The sequence below is a fragment of the Seriola dumerili genome, unplaced genomic scaffold (genome assembly GCF_002260705.1).
Source record: "Seriola dumerili isolate Sdu_G_001 unplaced genomic scaffold, Sdu_1.0 BDQW01008125.1, whole genome shotgun sequence".
In the NCBI taxonomy this organism is placed as follows: Eukaryota; Metazoa; Chordata; class Actinopteri; order Carangiformes; family Carangidae; genus Seriola; species Seriola dumerili.
The window spans coordinates 20,376-28,624 of record NW_019182380.1 but is presented as its reverse complement, the minus strand read 5'-3'; the positions used below and the strand labels follow the sequence as shown (position 1 = coordinate 28,624).

The 8,249-nt window shown below is 39.8% G+C and overlaps 1 pseudogene; it reads right to left on the bottom strand.

The window, feature by feature from the left end:
- Positions 1–724: 724 nt before the first annotated feature.
- Positions 725–7,630, bottom strand: LOC111240013 (annotated as a pseudogene).
- Positions 7,631–8,249: the final 619 nt, after the last annotated feature.

Genomic DNA, 8,249 nt, shown 5'->3' with positions numbered 1-8,249 from the left:
TGCAGTAACTGGAAAAACATGTTTTTACTAGAGTAGAAACAGTTGACAGTCAACTCTGAAGACATAACATTTTCCTCTGCAGATGTTTTACTTGATTAAAGATCTTTTATTTTAATATCACAACAAAGAATACATTTATGAATAGATTTTACTGAAATACAACATTGTTCAGCTCCCTACTTGTACAAAACTACATTACTGATCCTTATTTGTAATCATTGTTCTTCACTCTCAAAACAACAGTGGTAGCACATTTTCAACTAATCTCATTGTAACACCATGTTTTCAATAAGTAAAAAGTATTATGATTAGAAACTGCACAAGACTCCTTGTGTGCCTTATACTAGTGGCCCCAAAAAGGGCAGTGACATATGTGCAGGAATTTTGGTACACTGGTTAAAGCTGGCTGGGTGAATCTACAGTCCAGTAAAGTGTGTGACAGTCTGTGGGACAGTGTGTTGCTTCCACATTTAGTGATTTATTCTGGTATAGTTGAATAATTAACAGAGAAATCCTAACTGGTGCTGTGTATGTAATGCACTTTAAAATTCAGTCTCAGAATATGCTGTACAGAAAGTATTGTACCGTTTTATTATAACAGCAAAAGCATTATTATTTTTTTCAAACTAGTGGAAATCTAGTTGTATTTTTCTCTTAGAAACATTACAACATTACTTTCAAATGTTCTTCTCATGAGCAGGATTCAGCAGTCTGAATCTCTTTGCGGCTTCTCTCTGGTCCTGGAGGAACCTAAAATGATGAAGACCACATACATGTAGATGGTGATGTATGAGATTTTTTGCAGTGAAGTTGTGATGTCTGACAAAGTTCATTTCTGCTTCAGCAATAAGAACAAAAACATTTCTTCCTCTCAGCAAAGACGTGAGTCATTATTGCACGTGCAATTTTGTAAAAATCATTTCTTTGTCATGTCTTTAAATACTCTCTGTACTATGACATATTGACACATTTTTCACATTCCTGCATCTTTGGGTTTTTCAATAGCTAATGTGTCTCTTGTGGAGAAAAAGCTTGGATTGTTGTCTGTCAAATTGTTGCTGTAGTTTCCAGCTCACTGCATGATGTGTCTGTCCTCCTCCTTTCTGGAAAAAAGGAAATCTTCCCTGAAGAGTCTTGTGATAATAATTACCCAAGTGCTGTGATAGGAACTTTTATTTCACATATAAAATGTGACATTAGTGACGTCACTTTGCAAGAATCAGCCTTTATTTTCAGTGTGATATCAGAGCTCACTCCTTGTGTTTCTTATTCTATCTGTCATGTCTAATTTGTCTTATCTATTAATGTGATTGATTTTTTTCCTTTCACCTTTATTGTGTTTCTCCAGCGCATGAAACTCTATGTTCAACAAGGAAGAAGCTTTTGAATCAACCATTAGTGACAAGTTGTGTAGGGTGAGTTCAAATTTAAGATCCAGGAATAAATAAATCACTGTGACTACTGTTCTCTCTCTCTTGTTCACTACAACTTCTCATTGTTTCCTTTTTTCTCTTCTCCGCCCTCCCTCTGTTCATTTCAGACTTACCATCTACAGCAGTGAGCAGGGCTTCTTCTTGACCTTGGTGGGCTGGGGGCAGAGCACGGCGCGGATGGCCTCATCAAACACAGTCTTCAGACCACGCTGGGTCAAAGCCGAGCACTCCAGGTACTTCACTGCGTCTAAAGACACAGAATAACGCACATCGATAAACCGACTCGTAGAAATAAAGGCTAAGTCGGGGAAGTAGGCTGAAGTAAACAAGATGCCATTGTTGCCGACAAAACTAACTGCAGGTCAGATTTATTCATCCAAGGAAGCTGATCGAAGGGTGAAAGTTTGTTTTTTTTTCCTCAAATTCGATATCGTGACAAATTCATCACTTGTGTTAAATGACTGAGTAACACCACATAGGCCACTTTCGTCTGTCAGAGAGGACGATTGATGACCATGATCTGAAAGTCAATAACAACTCAACCAACATCAAAAGGCAAACCCAGTGTGTGAAACAACCTCATTCATCTATACACACAGAGTGGTTGATTATCACTTGCTGAGCAATTAAGCACCACTTTGTTTCAAGCCTCCACCAGCCAGTGAGGCTACGGTCCACTGTCATACAAGACCTGAGAGTCAGTCACCCATGAGTGTCACTGACCTATCTCCTTCGCCAGAGCCAGGCCCTGAGGATAGGTGATTGGTGCAAGCTTTTTTTCCTTCAGCTTCTCAATGGTCTCCTTCTCGTCCCTCAGATCCAGCTTGGTGCGCACCAGGATGATGGGCGTGGAGGGGCAGTGGTGGCGAACCTCCGGGTACCACTGGTAGAGGACAAGTAAGGAGTTAAAGACAAACCAAATGAATGAAGAGAGAGAGAGAGGAAGACACAAAGTGAAGGTACGTGTTGGAGATGAGGAAAATGACAGGGGCTGAAGGGAGACGAGAGGAGAAAGTTTTATTAAACTGTCATGAAATAAGTCTTAAAATTTAAATGGAAGGATGAAATGAGAAGAATATATGGTCGTGGTTGGGTGTAGGCTCTGCGTTTGTTTTGGTTTTTTTTCAATCAAGCCATCCAGGTTTCAGGCACAAACTTTCAAATAATTTCAATCCTGTACTGACAGTTTCAACGCTCTTATCACCTCCTCCCAATTCTACAAATTCTCTTACTGTTTCCTTTTACTCTCTCTCACCCAGGCTCCCACTATTTACCTTTTTTTCTCCACTCTCCTTTGCTTCTCCCTTTCCTTCCTTAAACTCTTCCTCTTGCCCTCTCACTCCATCCTTCCTCTCTCCATCCATTTTCTTCAGTATGGAAATGAAAGATCATATCTGCTTGAGGAATTAAGTAGATTCTGTTTGCACCCACAGGCCGGTGACAATTGTAGATTTTTTGATTGACAAATCCAACCTGCGTAATGAAGTAGTTTCCTCACACGCCAGCCAGTTGACATGTGGGGATTATGGGTAATACATGATGAATCATACTGCTGCTTTTTTGAGTCAGTTTTTATTTTTAACCGTCTTACCGTGTATGGCTTCGATTTTGAACCGTATGTGCTGCAAATTCATGAGGTTTCAAGTTGTTTCAAGTGACTTGCCCTCAGAGACTTAAAATTTAGACCAGCCCCAAAACACAAAATAGTCTTACTAAGTAAACACACACGCAATATTCCACTGTGAAGCTTCACTTACAGTAAGTAGTGTGTGGTGGTTGTGAGGGAGCCCAGTGAGGAAGACAGTGATAAAAAGCCAAGCAGGATGGTTTGTGTGATTTAGTGTCGCAGTCACGAGATAAAAGATCTAATTTCCTTTTAATTCCATGACACGGTTGTTGAGCACTACACGAATCTTCCTGCTCTTTGTCTCCAGTTGATTGTGCGTCTCGTAATGTAGCACAGATTGAATAATTTCTGATTAGTGAGGGATGAACGTTTAGTGAACAGTACGCTGGTCAATCTATTCTCCACTGCGTCATTATGCTTTGATTTGCTCGACATTCAGCTGCTCGGGAGCCTTGCCGTCAATAGTTGTTAACTTCTACACACAAAAACTAACGAGCTTTCTGAAACTGATGAAGGAAGGAATGTGAAGTCAGACCAGGGCTAAAAGGTTGAGAATCATAAGAGATTTGCCCTGGGACAAAAATCTCAAAAATTAAAATGATCATAACCAGTCAGTATGTGTTTAACTGATTGTAGTCGTGACCACACGTGCAAAATAAATTAAAGTTTCATTATCTTAACATACATTCAGGTAATGTGATAATTTGTTGTGCTTTAGGTCAAATACAGCTTTGTTTTCTGGGTGTAAATGTATAACGTTAGCCCTCTTTCCACTATAGAAGTTTCTCTACCTTTTCGTCACCTGGGCTTCCTTTTTAATTTCCCTCCATGCCAACATTTTACTAAGAACCACTTGTTTTTAGCATCACGTCAGTTCCATGTTACTGTGGTGAAAGATAAATAAAAGAGAGTCAATACAGTGTTTGAATAATCTATCACTGGAGCCTGAAAATTACCTGAGGTTCTGGAGACAGTGACACAAGTAATTTAATAAGATGCAACTAGGAGGCAGGTTATTAGTTTCTGGGCTCCAAAAGACAATTGAAATCAGTTATTTTAAAGGAGCACTTTCAAACAGTAACCGTACCTGTGAGGTAAATTTACCTATAATATACCCATGGTATAACAAATTAAAAATAGAATATAATAAATTGTGCATCTCTCTATAGACACTTAATAGATGTGGTGATGGTGACGCAGGAACAATATCTGCCATGTTGATTGTTTCTTGCTCTTCTTGTCATTCAGCCATTTTTCTATTTTAGGACTACTTTATTTAATAAAGGGAAATATACAATATATAAGTGGGGGCTATTGATTCCAGTGACATATAAAATAATAATGTACCTTCAGAGACGAGACTCACCTTAGCTCTGACGTTCTCGTAGGACGCTGGGCTCACCAGGGAGAAACAGATCAGGAAAACATCCTGGATGAAGATAAACAATGAGAAGAGGGAAAGATTAAATAGATTGTACCACACCAGCTCAGTCACTATGTCTGCAAGGATATATAGGAAATAGAAAATATATATAAGCTAACTCGTGGAGATGTCCACTTTGCTCTACCTGTGTGTGATTTTGTTGAAACAAGTATTTGATTTAAAATGGGCCAAAATATTCAGGCTGATTCGACCAAAATAAAATCTTATACCAACATGCGCTTACTTGGTTTTCCCTGCACTTTCAGCCACTTCTTATGTGGTTATGTCTGTTATTACGTGACCATGATTCCATACTTTGGTCACAGAATAACAAATAAACCATCTCCACGACAACTGAGCAAAACAGTGCCGATGAAGGCCACAAGTGGGAGCTGAAAGCTCTGGTTAAATCAAGTAAATGAGCCATGTGTCACTAAATTACAGAACTACTACTATACAATACTACTGATTCTGATACAAAATTTTTTCACAGTCAAGTCTAACACTATAAAGTCATCAGCATTTGTAGGAATTTATATCTACATATTACGTGTTTTCCCACATTAATCAGCTTCCTCAGAAACATCTTTCTTCCCTTTTCTGTTCCTGTCTTCTAATTTAATGAGATGTAGCACGATCACTCTGCAGTGTTGTATATATAGATCTGAAACGCTCTTGACTCCCAGTGTGAAACCCAGTGGGACACAAAGTGTATTTTATTTGATCAATTTTTCCTTCATGTTAGTGATAGTATACCGTCTGTGGGTAGGAGAGTGGGCGGAGCCTGTCCTAGTCTTCCTGTCCAGCTGTATCCCAAAGGCCCAGCTTGACTGACTTGCTGTCAACCATCACATTAGCTGAGTAGTTGTCAAATCTGTGGGGAGTAAGAAGGTCAGCGATCAATCAGTCAATCAGTTGGTGAGTCATTTGTGCCAAGGTAGAGTCTCATGATGAGACATTTATTGGAAAGGAGAGAAAACACAACTTATTAAAAACTGACCATTTCTTACCTTCACATTGAGAACAGTTAGACACCTTCCCCTGTTAAAACACCAGTGTTTCAGGAAACCACTACAATGCTGTAGATTATAACGTTTAAGCAGCACTGCCCCCATGTGGTCACACTGAAACACTGCAGTCTCATTTATGAGCTCTGTGTTACTTTCCTAACTTCATGTAAAGAGCAGTGACTGCAGGTACAGACTCTTCCAACCCGGGTCGCCTTATTGATTACGTCACTTTTCTCTTATGCAACTTTGTTGAACACACACTATTTTTTTTAGCAGTGTCCTGTAACATTGTCATGTATTTGCATCTCACACCTTCAGTTAGTAAAAAACAGCTGTTTTAGGCTTTTAAAAAGCATCAAAGAGACGACACCATCCCTGATCGTTCTTCTCTGTAACATTATCCAATCTGGTTTACAGCTGATTTTAAGATTTTACTGATTACATATCAATTACTTTAAGGACTGACTTCTAGTTACATTCCTAAGTCCCTGATAAATACTTAAGGTGGCATCTCTATCACCTCTCACCTGAGTTCTATGTCAACAATATTCATTCTCATTCTCTTTTACCTTCCTGTATTTCATTTAATGAAATTGTTGCACTTTAAATTGCCACTTGTAGTTCTGAATTGTTTGTGTTTATTTTCCCATGTGTAGCCTCTTGTAACTTTGTTTTAAAGGTTGCTTTGTAGACTAAGTCTATAACTGTATTTATTTGTATGATTATCTAATGTTGACTAGCAAAGTAAACACCGGGTCAGTGCCTTGCTCGTGGGCACAGCAACATTAAATGTTGAAGAAGAAGAGAGTGAGTGAGTTTTTAACTGGCAAGCTTTTAGAAAGAAGTGTGTTTTCATAACCTGTAGGCTGCTGCCAGCCTGAACCTGTCAGCATTAACACCATCAGACACATGCACATGTACTGCTACAGTATGTGTGTGTGTGTGTGTGTGTGTGTGTGTGTGTGTGTGTGTGTGTGTGTGTGTGTATGCAGAAAGTTGGCATATTGCAATGCATAATGATAAATTGCAAATGTGCAACTACATGTTTGTTTGCTTGTTCTTTTCATTTCTGTTTTTGTTTTTCATATATCTACATATAGAGAGGGAGAGGGAGCGAGCGAGCATGTGTTTGTGTGCATCATACTCACACAGTAGGAATATACTCCCTGGGGGAAGGCATGTTGTGTAGCTGATGAGAAGACATGTATTTCCCACAGCTCTAAATCACACAAGTAAAATACAGAGAGAAAGATTTCTCTGTGTATGAAAGAGAGGGAGTGAAACATACTGAAGAGGGATGAGAGGGAAACCCACCAATACAGAACAATACGTCTTAATACAATGAGCTATAAATAAATAATACAGAATATGTGTCTGTTACGTGACCACTGATAAACAATGTCCCTGATCACAAAGACTCTTGTGTAAAAGTACAATGAGATAACGAGATTTAAATTGACATTTAAATAAAGTCGCTGCCTGGACAAGAATCTCTGTAGAACTTAAATGAAGCCGACTATCACACTGTGAGGCAAATTCAGGACATAAAAAATTCAACGTAGGTGAATTTATGGACTTTCAAGGACTCACCCGAGCTCTGCTGTTTTGATAAGCCAACGGCAGTAAGAAGTATTTTACTAAGAAGACCTGACTGAGATAAACTTATCAAAACCCTGCTGTTCAATCTTCAGTGGACAGTAAAATGAAATTACTCTGAGCACAGTTTACAGAAGACAGCAGAGCCAGGCAGCCATCACATTTTTAGAAAGATTAACAAAAAAAAAGGCTAAACTTACCTCTATCTGTCAAGTCTTTGGTGATGTTTCATCGGAAAACCCTCGTTAGAGTCCAGCTGAGGGTAAATTACATTTGGCTGAAGCGTTGCGTTGCAGAGCTGTGTGGACTCTGTGAGCAGAGAGAGCTGCGAGACCAGCCTCCACCCCCAGAGCTCTACACACACACACACACACCAACACACATCATGCCTACGCACACACCATACACTGAAGCTCACACACAATGTGTTGGTCGCTTATATCAGTTCAGGGATTGCTGGCGTGTGAAGCTTCTTGGATTCATGATCTCACAACACAACACACAGCACCACACGACACTGACTGCATGTCACCAGCAACATGCTGGACTTCTCAGACCAGACACAGCACTTCGACTCACAGAACACACTACCATCAACAACACAACAACGACGCACACAACACACACGACACACACTGACTTCACAGGGCACACACTTGACTCACACACCCGCACACACACACACACACACACACACACACACACACACACACACACACACACACACACACTGACTCACACAGAAATGCAAGAAACAGGACAAGACAGTAAATTAACTGGCTGTAATTAATTGGCTGGACTGCGTAGAGTCAATGTGAGAAATTGAGATCGTCCTTGAAAACTGTTGTTTTCATCACGTCCTAGTTTCAGCTCTTCTGCTCACTCTGCTCACATACAGTATTTTAATACAGCAGAGTTTCCAATAAAGCAATGAAGCTGTTGTTGAAAATCACCAAACACATAAGACAAAGACTGTGCTGTGACTTCAGCTGTATGAAATGATCTCTCAGAGAGAAAGTCAGAAGTCAGAGAAGTCAGAAGTGGAACCCACATCAGTTTTCAACTAGTGTATTTCCTCAGAAGTGACCGGAGCCTTTGTTTACCTCACCTGCAGAAGGTAACGCGTCTTTAGAGGCAAGTCTTCATTTCTAACTCCCTCT